The sequence below is a fragment of the Vidua chalybeata genome, chromosome 3 (genome assembly GCF_026979565.1).
Source record: "Vidua chalybeata isolate OUT-0048 chromosome 3, bVidCha1 merged haplotype, whole genome shotgun sequence".
NCBI classification, from domain to species: Eukaryota; Metazoa; Chordata; class Aves; order Passeriformes; family Viduidae; genus Vidua; species Vidua chalybeata.
In genome coordinates, this window is record NC_071532.1 from 95708678 (window position 1) to 95725335 (window position 16658).

General features: G+C 41.2%; 1 protein-coding gene across 2 annotated transcripts in view; it reads left to right on the forward strand.

Annotated features, from left to right (window-relative positions):
* Positions 1–8161: 8161 nt before the first annotated feature.
* COLEC11 (collectin subfamily member 11) overlaps positions 8162–16658 on the forward strand; it is a 39208-nt gene continuing 30711 nt past the window's right edge. For both annotated transcript variants that reach the window (XM_053939480.1, XM_053939481.1), the window contains exon 1: positions 8162–8329. The gene's annotated coding sequence lies outside the window, so the exon portion shown is untranslated. The remainder of the gene's footprint in view (positions 8330–16658) is intronic.

Below are 16658 nucleotides of genomic sequence, written 5' to 3' on the forward strand. Positions count from 1 at the left end.
TGAGTTCCATAAACACAATTGGGAATTAACTGGTTCATGGGACTTCTCTGCTGTCTGGAGAGTGACACCTGTGAATCAAAGTATTAACTCCCCAGCATTTTAATGGTAGCCCTCTTAGGTTTTTCTTGGCACTGTTGCAACACAACTGGACAAAAGTCCAGAGTCTGCAAAAAGAATTCATACTGAAGAACCTAAATATTCCAAATCTCAACTGGGGAAAATACAGAGAATTACTGTAGAGCAGTGGAACTTCTGAGTTTTGCACACAAGATATCAGTTGGAGACTTACATGTTCCTGACACTGGAAGACGTCAACTAGCAGGTGGTGTGTGACTTACAAAATGTGTAGAAATGACATCTGGATATGGGGTTTGAATTCTTAGGAAATAGGTTGGGGGAAGTATAGGTTGATTTTTGAGGTAACTTAACTTGCTCTATATGGCAACATTCCTTACCAGTTCTTACCTAAAAGCAGGCTCTGTAGCTTCTCACCTTTCAGACTGAAATGGGAAGGAATTTTAACTTCTGAGTGCTTGACGATCTCACTGGACGAAAACTACAGGTGTTTTAGGTATTGATCTTGCTTTCAGAAGTAATTTTTTTTAGACTATCTTTTAACATGGTTCTGTACATGCTCAGTGATACAGAGAGAGGTAGGAAAGAATTAGACGCATCAGCATCCGAAGGCTGATAGTGTCTCAGTTTTGACTTCAGTATCTGAAAGAGCCCTTTACACAAGCTCAGGGTGGTGTTGGTCATGTAAAGTTCTGAGCTAATTATTGAATGTAGTACTTGATTGTACTAAACATAGTATTAGAAGTAAGTGTTTAACATAGAAGACAACTAATTTTGAAGTCAGTCTGATAAGTGGAGAGCTAAGTTGGGAACAAGTTGTGTGACAGAAGCACTTAATAACTTGCATTTTCCTACCTGAGAGTAGGTGGAGGGCGAAGTACCACTCACTGAAGGTCTTTGTACCTTTACTTCCCTTTTCCATTTACAGTAGTTTTGGTTGCTTCCAATTTGGCGCACCTCTTCTTCAGCTATGGAGAGCTAAAAGGTTAAAACAAGTTCTGCATTGCTTTTGCATTGAAAAAAATGAAGACTTTAAAATTTATGGCATGACTTAGTAGGGGAGGACGGATAGCCCTGTGCTGTATCTGTTGGTGCTGAGAATGTGAAGAGAAGGAAAATGTGCCCTGTTGCAATTAGTAGTTAATTTCCTATTACTTGCTGACAAGGCTTGAGTATTTGCACAAAAAGCAGGCTGTATCTTTGAAGAAGTTTGTTTACCTTAAGGGCTTTTCCTATCTCCTTTTCAAACTTCTGTCTCTGGAGTATAACTTAATTCCTTATTTATTCTTTGACTACTTACTGTTCATCTTGAATGATTCAGCAGAAGTGAATGCATCAGTTTCCCTTAGAATTAGATGAGAGGAGTTGGCAGGTATATAAGAACCCCAAATCCTGTCTGCTTGTGTGGAGAATAATTGTAAAAGATCTTACAGTAGACCCATAACTTTTGAATTCAAGTTTTCATTGCAAAAAATGGATATTATTCAGATTGGAAATGCCACCTCATCTAGTCCCCCAAAAATATAGTCTTGAGTCACACACATTACTAAGCTTTCCTCTATAACAGTCACAGATGGCAGCCCGTTCAAGCAGACCTTGGCTGGTGTGGGCTGAAGAAGCAGCTTGGGGAGATTTGGAGACTTACCAGATGTTTACCTTTAGTTAGAGGCGGGTGAGTCTGCCGGGGCTGTGTAACCTCTGCAAGGAGAGGGAATCCTCAGCAGGCTTTGCTAGACAGCATTTCCTGCTTTATAGGGAAATGTAACTCAGGTTTCATCTCTTCATAGTAATAAAAATGTCAGTCGAGTTTCTTTTGAGGCACTGGGAGGGGGTGAGTGGGGGAGGAGAAATCCAGTAAACTGAACAGAAAGATTGCAAACGTTCCCAGGCATTGCCAGCTGGCTATAGATTTTTCTTGGCTCTTGTTGCAAGCCCTCTTGAACTATATGATATGCAAAGGCTCACGATGGCCCCATAAGCAAATTCTTTGAGGGAAAGGATAACGCTGTCAAAGCGCTATGGCTTTTGCATCAATTAAGCTACAAGGAGAGGTGAATTTTTGTGGCATAAAATATAAGGCTGTGTGTTTGCAAAAGACTTTAGTCTTAGTTTACCTTTATTTACAGACTCCCTCGTGTGTTTGTGTCAGTGATACAGTCAGACAACTCCCTCTGTCCCTTGACAAGCATACTAAGTGCATGCCTGCAATCTGGAAAGTCAGTTTGATGCCATCTGGTCAAGTGCTAATGAGGCTGCTGGAATGCTGGTGTCAAATGTTACCTTAACCTAAGCAAACTCTATGAGATGTTGCTAGGCTTTTCCTATACCTTTCATATGCTGGCACAGTTGAACTCTGAACATGTGATTGATCATGAGTTTTATCAGCTGCTCTGGGTGAAAAAGTGGTGGGGCATTCTGTCCAAGACTCTGCAGCAGTAATATGTGGGTAGTACCAATGTGCAAAGACAGCCATATACTGAAGTTCTTTCCTGTAGTAGCTCCAAATGACAAGCAAGGGCTTTACATCTTTTAAGTGCTCATGAGACTTTCACCTGATTTTAAAGCTTCAATTATTTCATATGAATCCTTTCACAATGTCTTCAAATACTTTTGCCTATGAGGAGGACTGATCCCTGGTGATTTTTCTTCGAAAAGGTATATAGATGTGTCACAGTTGTAATGTAACAGAACTTGCTTGAAGTTTTGGGTGGTAAGTGCTGGACCTATCTTATATTAATAGGGCAACTTGATGTATGATAACATCATGTCTGAGTAGCCCCCCTCTTGAGTGTAAGTGGGAGCAACCAGTGAGTTTCAGTGTATGATCACATGCCAAGCAGCGTTCAAAGGAAATCTATCACTCCTGCATTGTGGACTGAAATAAACAATTTCCTACTTTGTTTTTCCTGAATTTTCCAAGTGGTAGGCCCAAGTTTGATTCTCAATTACATCTGAAGGTCAGAGCAATGCTGAAAAGCTACACCTTTTCCAGTTTGTGGGATGTGCTATATAGGCCACTGGATGTTTATCAGAATGACAGAAAAAAAAAAATATGTCTATTACAGAAAGTTATGAAGCCTCATAAAATGAAGGCTGGTGGTGAGGCTGAGGGAATGTGAGTTTCTCTGTCTCCAGTAGGGGCTGACTGCAGCACTGATCAGTGTGAATAATACACTGCTGTTTAACAAAGTGCCTTTGCCCTGCCCCTTGCTGCCTGCCCTGAGGGTGCTAGTGTGAAAACCCTACTGACATGAACATCTATGTACTAGTGCTGTGTTCCCTACAGAGGTACAAGTAAAGGACCTTATTTATGCATTGCCATCAAGAGGAGAAAGTTTGCTGGATTTGTTAAGTCTGTGAGTTCATGTATCCCCTCTTCTACCTTCCAGTTACTCTTTCTTGTTTTCAGGAAAATCATTCTTAAGCTTAGTGTCATGCAGTTGGTGCATTTAGCTACTTGCTATTGCTAAATGATTAATAGCTAACATTTCTAATTATTATTAAATGATTAATAGCTAACATTTCTAATTATTGTGTATCGAGTTAATATGTGTGGCTCAGTTATGAGCAGCAAAAGTAGAATTAAATCCAAGCACTGAGGAGATTATTCTAGCCTTAGAGATGACTATTCTAGTCTTAGAGATGACTAACAGAAAAAGCATAATTGCTGCAGTGAATGCTGCTTTATCAATTTTTATACAAAAAAAAAAATAGTTCAACATCACTAATGAAGTAGAAGGCCAGGTTTTACACAGTTGCAAATAAAGTTAATACTGTATCGGTGTGGCCTCACTGATCTTTCCCACTGTACATTTCATGTACTGCACAGAAGAGGCGGAAAGGAGAGCTTCTGCTCTCTGTGCCCACAGAGGGCAGAGATGCTGGGGTAGTGCTAAGATGTTCATATGGCAGATGGATATCTTCACAAGGACAGATCCACAGGCTGTGTTTTACCAGGACTGTCTTAATGCTTAATAAAGTTGTTTCCTATTTTCTTGGGCAAACAGATAATGTTATGTGAAGCAAAAGGAATAGGACACATCATTGTGCTGCCCTGGGAGCAGAGGAGGGGTTGCACTTGGCATGCTTGTGTGCATGTCTGTACCATGGAGGAGTCCTGATCTGCTGCATCAACTTGCTACTTTTAGGAGTTTCTTGGGGGTGCCCTGGAAGGCCTAATAAGGGCTGGTTAGTGAGGCAGCTCTTACTTTCATTAACTAGAACAGCATTTGTGATGGCCTGCAACTGAGCTCAGATACTTATTTTTTTAAAGAGTTTGGGTATTGGAAATTGTCATCCTTTGTAAAAATCTGATTGGAAAATGCTGATACCATTGGATGCTTTGCTAAACCAAAGGGAAAATCAGAGCCTTGTCATCTTCTCTTAAGATTTTTTAATAACCATTGTGTTTTTAAATAGGTATTGTGTTTAATCCTCTTACAGATACAAAGATAATGCCAACTGACTATGCAAAGTGTAGAATAATTTTCCTGGATGCTCCTAAAATGTATTAGCATAGTTTTTCTGTTTTCTAAAAAAACTTTTTATTGTCCTTTTACAACCAGTTGGATTTTATCTGCATAGTTTTGGTTTGGTTTGAATCCAAGAATTCTACTTGTAGTTGTGTCAATGTGAAGAAAAGTTGTGTAGTGTGTGAAGCTGAAGTAGCTGGCCTAACTGATGTCTTGCTGTATAGAAACATAGAATAGTTTGGGTTTCAGGGGACCTTAAGGATACTCTACTCTAGCCCTCCCTGCTGTGGGCAGGGACACCTTCCTCTAGATAAGGTTGTTTAAAGCCCTATGCAGCCTGGCCTTGAGCACTCCAGAGATGGGCATCCACAACTTCTCTGGGAAACCTGTTCCAGTGTCTCACCAGTCTCATAGTACAGAATTCATAGTGTCTAATGTAAACCCGCCCTCTTTGAGTTTGAAGCCTTTCTGCCTGGCCCTATCACTACATGTCCTTGTAAAAAGTCCCTCTCCAGCTTTCTTTTAGCCCTAACCCCCTTCAGTTAATGGAAGGTGCTCTAAGGTGTCTCCAGAGCCTTCTCTAGGCTGAAGAAGCCTCACCCTTTTTGCCCGTGTTCATTAGAAAGGTTCTCCAGCCCAGCTCTGATCATGTTCATTAGTGCTCCTCTGGGCTCATTCCAACAGGTCCACATTTTTATGTTGGGGGTCTCAGAGCTGGATGCAGCACAGCATGTAGGCTCTCATGAGAGAGGAGTAGAGGGGCAGAATTACTTCCCTCAACCTGCTGGCAATGTTTCTTTCGATAGAGGCCAGGATGTGGTTGGATTTCTGGGCTGCAAGGGCACGTGGCTGGCTCATGTTGAGCCTCTCATCAGCCCGCAAGTGCTTCTCAGGGCTGTTCTTGATCCATTCTCTGCCCAGTCTGTGTTTATGCTTGGGATTGCCTATCCCAGCCCAGGTGCACTTGGTGTTGTTGAACTTCATGAGATTTGCACAGGCCTAACTCTTGAGCCTGTCAAAAGAGTCTCCTGTTTCCTTGCAGAGAGGACTCACATTTTCCTTAGTCTTCATTTTATCACCAATGTACCTAAAGAAGCTTTTCTTTTTGCCTTTGATATCCCTGGCCAGATTTAATTCTCTCAGGACACATTAGCTTTCCTAACGTGATGCCTCATTGCTCAATCTCTACCCCTCCCAGGCTACCCATTCTTGCTTCCACTCTCTTCAGGCTTCCTTTCTGTGCTTCAGTTTGTCTAGGAGCTCCTTGTTCCTCTGTACTGTGGCCTCTGAAGGCTGTCCCTCTCTATCTAGCAAGGGTGGCTGAAAGACTTGGGAATCAGCTCCTGAAGTGCTACAGTGTCCCAGACAGGCATGTTAACATAATAAAGAACTTAATAACCAGAGGCTATTGTGACCTGGTGATGACCTAAGCTGCTCCCACATGGTCCATGTATCCGTACCCCAGTTTGCACATAGTCCTCGCGTGATTTAGATGATGCACCAATATGGCTACGCAGTTTCCAGTTGGTTTTTGGGGTGGGAAAAGGTTACTTATGCCCTTCTGTATGGGAACTATGCCTTTCTCTCTCATGTGAAAGAAAACCATGTGCTTGTTTATTCTCCCTTTTCTAGAGAAAGCACTTTCACTGCATTTATAGTGTTTGCCCTTTCCTTTTGAACTCTGGTCATTTATGTTTGTTTTCTTTTCTGCTTCCCCAGTGTTGAGTCCTACCTTTTCTACCAACTTTCCCTGAATGGTTCTATTTCTCTATTGAATTCTGTTTCTGGCCTCAAAGTTATTTTCCTGTGTTTACAGGGAGAGTAGATATGTATGTAAATGGAGTTGTCTTTGCCATGGTAATATGATCTTCAAAGGCTTGGACTACAGTCACTTTGCTGCATTCTTTACATAAAATGTTTGTCTTGGCAAGTTTCTGCCAACAAAGTGCTGTGAGGGCCCAGTCCTGCTAATTGCCTTCTGAAGGAGCCTGTATGCATTAAAAATGGATTTTACAATTAAAGTTGCATGGTCCTTAGACAGTCATGTTAATGTTCTACCATTTTGTTAATTTTCTACCTTTCTTTACTGAGGTAATCTACTGAGGAACAGATCATTGGCTCTTAACTTTTCTTGACCATTTGGTGTGTGTTAAATACAGGAGTCCATAGCAGCCGAGGAGGATAGCCAGGTTCCAGTCCAACATGGAAACCTGTATGTAGGTAGTCCACAGGGTGTCCTGAGTTTGAGGATCACTGCCTCTTTTTGTACCTGTTTTTGTCTTTGCCATTAAAGCTGGTCAGTGTGTGCTGTGGACTAACAAAACAGGAGCTGTCATGGGCAAGAAGGCTGCACGGGCTTAGGGAGAAGTTTGCTGGGAGAGAGCTTATGTAATGTCAAGAGCAAAGCAGAAGAGAGTACATCAGTACCGTGCCATCAGCTTGTACTGCAAGCCCTACCACAGCACAAAATTCTCAGTGGAGTGGACCTACACCTCAAAAGAGATCGGAAAAGTGATAGAGAAGTGAACACACAGATGATTCTATTGCAGCTTTCTCTAGCCCCTCTTCTGTGTTCTGATACTTTCCTGATCTTGGGACTGTGGAAAATGGAAAGGAACCTCCTGTTACTGCCCTTAGCTCCTGTCCTGGTTTTCAAATAAGAGGTCACATATTGGGGGTTACCCAGGCTCCCAGCCCACTGGGTGCTTGCTTAAGAGTATGATGCCTCAAACATTACCTGGAAGAACTGGGAGGAGGGAACAGTGGCATGAGATGGATGAGACAGACGATTCACATGTAGTTATTAGAGCTACAGTCTTACCAATACAGCAGCTTTTCATCAGAGGGTATTAATTGATATAGTCACAAGTGGTACTCTCCGTTTGCCCTGGAAATTGAGAGTGAAGCCATTTATATCTGTTGAAGTATAAACTGCTGTGACTGAGGGGGATGTTCTCAAAATCCCACTTCCCAGAATCAGCTGGCCCCAGTTTTTGCAGCTTGAATGTATATGGAGTACTGTGGTTTATCCAGGCCTCAAACTAGTCTAGCTGTTTAAGGTAAACAACAGAGTTGTACAACTATTTAGAAGCTATAGTGAAACAGTGCTAAATTTGTATCAAAAGATGTTTAAAAAAACCCCACTAAATATCATGAAGATGCCTGCCATGTGGGTAATTTAGCATTTACATTGTTGTGGGGTGTTGAGACATGGCTCTGAAACAGTTGCCTGTTTTACTCAAGTCAAGAATGCTGCAGCGAATTGCAAGAATAGAGAGAATTTCAGCAAAGGGAGTGTGTTAATTATCCACACAAGATGGTCACATTCAGTGCTGTGTTTCATGTGTTTTCATATCTGCTGAAGCAAAGCAAGAGAAGTGTTGTGCTGGGGCAATGTGCATGCATGGCTTAGAGCTGAATAGATGTAAATGGTTAAAAAGGGGTTCTCTGCTAGAGAGGAGGAGGGGAAAGTAAGTGTGCATTCCCAAAAAAGTACATTCCCAAAATAAATAGCTTACATCATGGACCTCTTCAGTTTTCCCACACTTCTTCCCTAATTATTGTCCTGCAGGACAGCTGATCTATTTCAAACAGGAAGCTGTTTACAGATAACACTTGCAACTGTTTTGTCTGATTTGTTGAACTGTCAAAAAGAAAAAGACAACCTCTTTTCAAATTAAAAACTGTCAAACTTCTGTAAACAGCAGCAATGAGGTTCATCTGTGCAGTGTCCCTGCAGGCACAGAGCGTTGTGCAGTTCCCATTCTCTCAGCAGCCATAAGGTAAGAGACTTTTATGCTTTCACTCTGTAAAAATATGTAGAAGAAAAGTCCCCCAAATAGAAGGGGAAGGGAAAAAAGAGCTCTCTTGAATTTATTGGATAACATTGGACCTTTCTATTGAGAAGCACCCATGTGGGTTAGATCACTGAATGCCAGTTTAGTTGGGGGGGGGGTGTATTTAAAATGTACAAATGCCATTGGAGGAGCTCGCTTTCCTTTTAGCAGGAAAGGACAAAACAGTGCATGAATTTTAACTTTTCCTACAATTGAAACTTATTTTACTACATTCTTAAGTTGCAATTCCTAGTAACAGACACAAGCAGTTGTCTGTTGTCCACTTTGAAAAGTGATCTTTTAATACACTGCAAAGCAGAGAATGAAGACTAACATTGCAGAAGTGAAGGTCCAATAAGGGCTGGAATTACATCACTGGATTATTAAGAGTAATCTTGGTGAAAACCAAATCGTGTAGGGAGTAGTACCATGCAGAAATGCTTAGTGAGATATAAGGGTGTATAATGATACAAAATCTTGGTCCAAGTGAGCAGGAATGAGTGAGAGTAAGTCATGTTTTAGTAAGCAGCAGGGCACATGCCTGCTTTTCAGTCATGAGCTATGAAAACTAGGATTCATAATGGACTTGCAAGTTTCCATTCTGACCTCTGTGCATACATATTTGTAAATTTTGGAGGGGAATTGCTTTCTAGCAAAATCAAATCACTGTGGAGAATACCTAACTTTACTTGTCATACAGTGAAACGGAGCAACTGGACTGGAAATACTCTGACTTTCTGCATTGGTGTAAAACCAATACACTTTGATTCTTGGGTATTGAAATATTTTTAAAATGTTGCAAATGTAAAAACTGCTGCCCTATGTTTTCCTCTCTGTATCTGAGATCTTTGTATTTCATATCTATGTGATTGTTTACATGGTCATGAACATTTAAGGCATTGTAGTAATCAGAAAGTATAAAACAAACCCCAATTTAAAAGTGACACAATAATACTATCCCTAAAATTTTAGTATATTACTGATGCAGTATAAATAAGGTGTGTCAGGGTTGTAGACAAGAAGGCTTCCAAGTTGAGTATTCATTTTAAAAATATTTGAACTCTCTTTCATAAAATTCTTAGATGTATCTGTTAAAATGAAATTATTGTTTTAGTTAATACATGAAAGATAATGTGGAAGTTAAATTCATAGTCAAAATAGCATTTTAAACATGGCATAGTCTTACAGTCAACAGAGAATTGCTCTGTGGAAGCAGCAGAAATCTGTGCAATTTCTAATTGTATGCTATGTTCAAGGCTATTTTTTTCTGATTATTTTGAGTGATTTTACACTGGTTCTAAAGCTCTTTTTAGTCATCTCTAGGGCTGTCCAAAAATTCTTGAACCAGAATCCTTTTGAAGTAGGAAGACTTTTGGCAGAGTAGCTTTTTAAAGAAAAGTGTCAGTTTTCTGGGATAGTTCAGTTCTTTTGTCAAATTATTTTGGCTGAAAACCAGGAGAGTTTAGCCAAAAATATTCTCATGGCGTCTCTTGGGAAGTGTAGTTTGTGCTTTGCACTGCATTTCACTACTGGCTGAACTTCGCAGCTGAACCACACTTCCCGTAAGTCTGTGTGGTCAGGGTCTTGCTGTTTTAATTTCCCTTGATGAAAGGGTGTATCTTGGAAAAGTTAGTCTCATGAAAGAGGCACAGACTGGGCTCATAAGGCATCAACTGGTTGATAACTAGTTGGCAGCTTCTTAAAATTTGAGTGTTTCCTTCTGGTTTGCACAAGCCATAGGCCATCCTGGTTTTCAGCCATGAGAGTAGGACCCTTCAAGAGAGTGTCAGCAGAAGGTTTAAAACCTTTTGTTGTTTTTGGCCATGCAAGCCCCTGTACAAGGGAGAGAATAATTAATAACATTTCTAAGGCTTTGTTAATACTTCTGCCAACTTTTGTGCTGAAAGTGTTCCATTTTATATATTTGGAACTGAAAAATGCAAAGGAGTATGGCTGGAAGTTAAGATTTTTTGAGAAGTCTTAAGTCAAGAGGAAAACAACCTACTAGAAGCCTGACCCTTTAGAAAAAGGTGGTTTTGAAAATCCAGCAAGATGTCATCTCGCCTATCTAAGTGGCTCTTCATAAAAATGTAGTCCTGGGTCATTTGCCTATAGTTGTAAAAGATAGTAGTCAAGAAAATAACAAAAGTTGGTCTGCTTGAGCACTTCATCAGTGCACCAGTCTCTTAATTTTTCCATAGAATCCAAGGATCCTTAGCTTCTGGGACTATTTGGATGCTGCCCCCTCAAAACTTTATCAGAAGATTGTTTAGGAGGTCCATAGGGTGTCCTGGAGGCCAGGACAGAGCAGTATGACAAATGGTGAGGAGTTATAGGGTTTACGTTAGTTTTCTTCTGCACTGAATGGTTTGGGTTGGAAGGGACTTTTGAAGATCTAGTCCAACAGCATGTGAATGAAACATAGACATGAATAAATAGTTTCACAGTGCTGCAAGCTGGATACCAGACTCCAAACCAAGAATTGGCTATGCCTACATGCAATATGGAGTGAGTGCAGCAGAGCTAAGGGCTGAAGACAGTGACTCACCACAGTCAGACAAGTGTGTGATGGCCACAGCAGCCATCTGAAAATTGCTTCTGAGAGGTATTCCACAATTCTCTCTGCTGGATGTGGAAGTGGATCAATTCACCATCTTCAGTGCCAAATACTGCAGGAACTAGAGTTCTGGAAGGTGGAAGCTTACCTTGAATTTGTGTGCTGAGCTGTTCTTTACGCATGGAGATTTTGAAAAATGGCTCTGACAAAAGTGTTTTCTACAGTTCTCTTTGAGAACTAGACTGCTGCTACCCAGCTGTCACATAACCTGCTGTCTGAGGCCACTTTACCTGGGAAGTAGGAGGTCTAAATGCAGCTCATTGCACTGCTCCAAACCTCCACCTCCCATCTGCTGGAAAGGTGCCCTTGTAACTAACCAAAATAGTAATTTGGTATGCTTGGAGGAGACTGAATGATTTTGGATGTGTTTCCTTGATGGAAATGTGCTAGGTGGGAGAAGAGTGTCTTGTTATTCTCCTCAGGCGAGATGACCATCTTTGGTCTGTGCAATAAGAAAAGCTTAGACACCCAAGTTTTCCAGTAAAACCGCAGGAACCTCCTACCTCTTAAGGTGGCTGGATTGTTAGGAGATGGTTTTGGATGCTTTGTTTGAATCTGGGATGAGGCCACAGGGAGAGATTCAGAGGTAGTGTTGCCAGTGTTGAACTTAAGCAGCCTTCACTTGGAGGTTTAGGGGTGAAAAATGGGGGAAAAGGATGTAGAGTGGAAAGAAAAACTGCTTCAGCTTTGGCTGTTTTTTGAATAGGGGCTTTGAAGAATGAAGCTGTATCCATAGATGTGCTTAAGTTCTTGGTGCCTGTCTTTGGTCTTAGGTATGGCTCTCTCTGTGATTACTTTCTTTTTGTCCTGTTTGTTAGTTGCAGAATAAATAATAACAACAACCTTCAGACAGTACTCTAAGATTTTCTGTTTAATTTGAGTGATTTTCAGGCTTAGTTATGGACCACCCCAAAATCTCCTGTGATGGTGCTGATGATTTTAGCAAATACTGAAACTTGCTGCCAGTAGGTATGCATTTATTCATCTTCAATGGACTCTTTAGAAATGGTCTATGGATCTCCAAGAGACCATGGATGATACGTTGAATGCCAGGGTCAGTCTGCTCTTTGGAAGGACAAAATTATAAAAGTGATTGTATAATTTTATTTTTACTTATTTATAGAACTTTTTATTGTCATCAGAGAAAGTTTTGTAAGAGATCTAATTTTTGGGAATTAAAACAAAGAGCTTTAAAAAATTTGATATGAAAGAACCAGCACTGTTAGATGGGACAGTAATAATAGCCAATGAATTAAAAACACCAGACAAGAATCTAATGAAGGCCTAGCACGGGAAACAGAAAGACAAAAAAAGGCTTATTAAATAGGAAAAGAAAAATGTGTATCAATGAGCTTTATCAGAATGGTGTTAATAAGAAAACAGGTCTCTGATGGCTCACTGGAGTGGAGTTATGTTCAAGAAATGTTAAGGAAACAGATACTGAGAACATGAGGAAGAGCAAGAGAAGGACTGAAGGTGCATGCTGAAGAGACTCCAGAGTGCTGGATCTGCCAGCAGCACCTACAGACGCACTTGCAGTGTTTCTCTCTAACTGTGCAATGACCTTGCAGTTTAAAGCTAATGTAGAGATGAAGCGAGATGATGTAGCGATAGCCATGCTATGAGCTGCAGCTGAAAAAACTCTTTATTGGAGGTTATCTTCCTTTGCTGTTTAGTATCTTTGTGAATTGGGTTTGTTCAGCCAGAAGTGAAGGTTTTGGGATGACCTAATTGCAGCCTTCCAGTACGTGAAGGGAACTTACAGGAAAGATGGAAAGGGACTTCTTACAAAGGCCTGTAGTGACAGGACAGGGGGAAAGGGCTTCAAACTTAAAGTAGATAGTAGAAAAATATTCTTTACTGTGAGGCAGTGGAACTGGCTGCCCAGAGAAGTTGTAGATACCCCATCCCTGGAAGTGTTCAAGGCCAGGTTGGAGCTCTGAGCAACCTGGCCTAGTGGAGGGTCCCTGTCCATGGCAAAGAGGTTGGAACCAGATCATCTTTAAGCACCCTTCCAACCCAGGCCATGATATATGATATATGATATATGATATATGATATATGATATATGATATGTCAGAATTGCCTTTTATGTAATTGTGTCATGTCAAAAACTCTCTATTGTCGTTCTCTACTTTTATGACTGTAGTACAAAACCTATAGAGGAGCTTGGTGGGCAACTGGCCTTCAGCCATGGCCAACCCACCAGGTCTGACAGACTGTCTCCTAAGCAACTCCATATTTAAACATGCATTTGCCTAGTTACCCTTAATGTACAAGTGATTGCATTCACACTGTTCCTTGATTTTAGGGAAGATGACATTAAACATTGCAACTGCAGTGACTGAGTACATGGACTTCCTGTAACATATAGAACTGATGCCTCTGTATCTTTTTGACAGCACTGAGTAACTGTGGCAAGTCTTGGTTTTGTTTTAATTGTTCCTTTTCTTAAGTCACCTGGTGGATGTTGGGATTTCAGGTCAGTGTACTCTTTAACACCACAGCAGCCTTTTATTTTACTGGTAACTGCACAATCAGAACAGTAGCATTAGTTTTTGCTCCTATAAATACCCTATAAATTCTGAGCAAACGTGGAGGTTCAAGTGATCACTGCTTAGCTGTTCTGCAGCTTCTTAATTGGTGCACAGCTGCCCTCTGGTCATGTTCTACCTGTGTGAAAGGTACATCTGCTGCTATTGTGAGAGAATTTGCTGAGTACCAAAGCAGTGGAAATGCCAGTAGTTATCACTTACTTAACATAGCTTGTTATATTATTCCCTAGAAATGTACATTATTAAAATACAGAAATCTCTCAGGGCAGTTGGTTAGATGGAAAGACTTCAATAAAAAAATTTCAAAGGGGGTTGTCATCCTCAAGAATCTTTTGGTAGCAGAAGCATCATGGTACACAGTTAAGGGAAGTAACACCTTCTTTATATGAATTCAGATAAACACCCTTGCTTGCAAATTGTGTTCTTCACATTCTGTTTACTTCTGAATTAATTTTTCAGATTTACAAAATGAGATGAGATTGTCAAAAGCATCTCAAACTGCAAGCAATCCCTTGTACTCCTTCTCAAATTTTAAAAATATTTGTCAACCAGTGCATTGTACATGGTAAAGTATTTTGAGTGCATGTGTTGTGGCATGTGTAAGAGCTGCTCTGGGAGGTTTTGTCACTGAAAGATATTTCTGCTGGGTTCCTTTAGGCAATAGCTTTTACATTGGATTATGACTATTGCCAATGATATAGACTGATTAGTGAAAGTCTGATGTAGCATACTAGTGTAAGAATACTTTGACTTCTGAGAACTTTGTTAATGTCTAGAATTGAGTGCCTTTGTGTGTGCTTCAACTAAGTCACATCAGATGCATAGAAAGCTGTTTATTTTCCCACAGCATTTTGCTTCTACAACAATTTCTGTACCAGCCAACCATATATTTTCTATGAATGTGAGCACCTTTTTTGATAAGTTCCCCTTTCTTTTGCCTTCTTTACCTTATCTGTATTTGGAAAGGGGTGTCAGAGCTCTAAGAATAAAAGGACATTGGGTAGTACCATTGATATCAATCAAGATCACCTGTCACTTGTCCAGTGAAGACATTATAGAATCATAGAATGGCCTGGATTGGAAGGGACCTTTAAAATCATCTGGTTCCAACCCCCCTGCCACAGACAGAGACATCTTCCACTAGACCAGATTGCTCAAAGCCTCATCCAATCTGGCCTTGAACACTTCCAGGGATGGGGCATCCACAGCTTCCCTGGGCAGCCTTGTTCCAGTGCCTCACCACTCTCACAGTAAAGAATATCTTCCCAGTATCTTATCTAAAGCTACTTTCAAATTGAACCCATTCACTGTAGTCCTGTTACTATATGCTCTTGTAAAAAGTCTTTCCACATCTTTCTTTTAGACTCCCTTTAGGTACTGGAAGGCTGCAATTAGGTGACTCTGGGAATCTCAAATATCTCAGCCTTTCCTTGTAGGAAAGGTGCTCCATCCCTCTGATCATCTTTGTGGCCTCCTCTGGACTCGCTCCAGCAGGTCCATGTCCTTCCTGTGCTGGGCACCCCAGGGCTGGGTGCAGCACTGCAGGTGGGCTCTCAGCAGAGCAGAGGGGCAGAATCCCCTCCCCACGCTGCCTCTGATGCAGCCCAGGGCACGTTTGGGTCTCCAGGCTGTGAGGGCACATGGCTGGGTCATGTCCAGCCTTCACCCACCAGCACCCCCAAGTCCTTCTCAGCAGGGCTGCTCTGGATCTGTTCACCCCAGCCTGTGCTGATACTGGGGGCTGATCTTGTTAAACTGCATGAGATTCCCATGGGCCACTTCACCAGCTGGTCCAGGTCCCTCTGAGTGGCATCCTGTCATTCAGGAATGTCACTGCACCACAGCTTGGTGTCATCTGCAAATTTGCTGAGGGTATACTCAATCCCTTCATCCATGTTACTAATTATGATATTCATTACATTGGTTCCCATACAGATCCCTGAGGGACATGACATCACTGATGTCCATCAGGACACTGAGCTGTTGACCACCACCCTCAAGATGTGATTGTTCAACCACTTTCTTGTCCATCTAACACTCCACCCATCAAATCCATATCTCTCCAATTTAGAGAGAAGATGTTGTGGGGCAACAAGGCTTTACAGAAGACAAGATAAATGACATCTGTAGCCCTCCCCTTGTCCACTGATGTAGTCACATACAGGATCACATGTAGATTGTTAGTTGGTCTCTCAGCCTGAAAGGAAAAATAACCTTTTGTTGAAATAGCATTGACACTGCCCCAGTTCAAATGCAAGATTTTGATCATGAATGCTTATGTACCACAGTGTTTTGTTATATTGAGGATATCACTGCAAGAAATATGTCCTTGTCATTTGAGGATAACACTCTTGGATCCTTTCCATCACTCTTGGTGGCTTGCATGCTATTACAAAATGCCTGATGTTGTTGAGTTTCCTATGTTCTGTATCTTTTGCTGGTTATTATTTTCCATTGCAGCTTAGTATTTTGCCATATCTTTCCTTCTTTTAAAATGTTCCCACTGTCATTATGTGCTGGGTTATTTTTTGGTTTTTGGTGGGTTTTTTTGGTGGGTTTACTTGTAGGTTTTTGTTTGTTTTGTTGTTGTTTGTGTGTGTGTGTGTGTGTTTGTTTATTTCTGTTTGTTGTTTTGGGTTGGTTTTGTGGGTTTGTTGTTTGTTTATTTGTTTGTTTTTCTGGTAATTTAGTCCCTTGAATTCTTTCACTTATGTATCTTCCTGCTTTCTGTATGCTGCTGGCATGCAGTGGCACAGTTTTGTAACACACTGAAGGCCATCTCAGCTGCTGCCAAGGGCATTCCTTTCCTTGGCTGGCATAATTTTTCACAGGAATTATGGCCATTTTATCCTTGCCAGGAACCAAGGAACTAAATCAACTGAAAAACAACATTACAAGCAGAGGAACATCCTACTGCTGGAATAGCAGCCTGTGCTAGCTGGGATCAGCTGGCCGTTGGTGACAGTACAGAGAAGGGGAGGCTAATGTGTGACTGCAGCAGGAAGCCAGGCTGTTGTTAACCCTCCTGTAGACTGACTTAGCTAATTAGCAGCGATGGGACACCTCTCACCTAACTTCACATACCTGCGAGGCTGAACTAGTG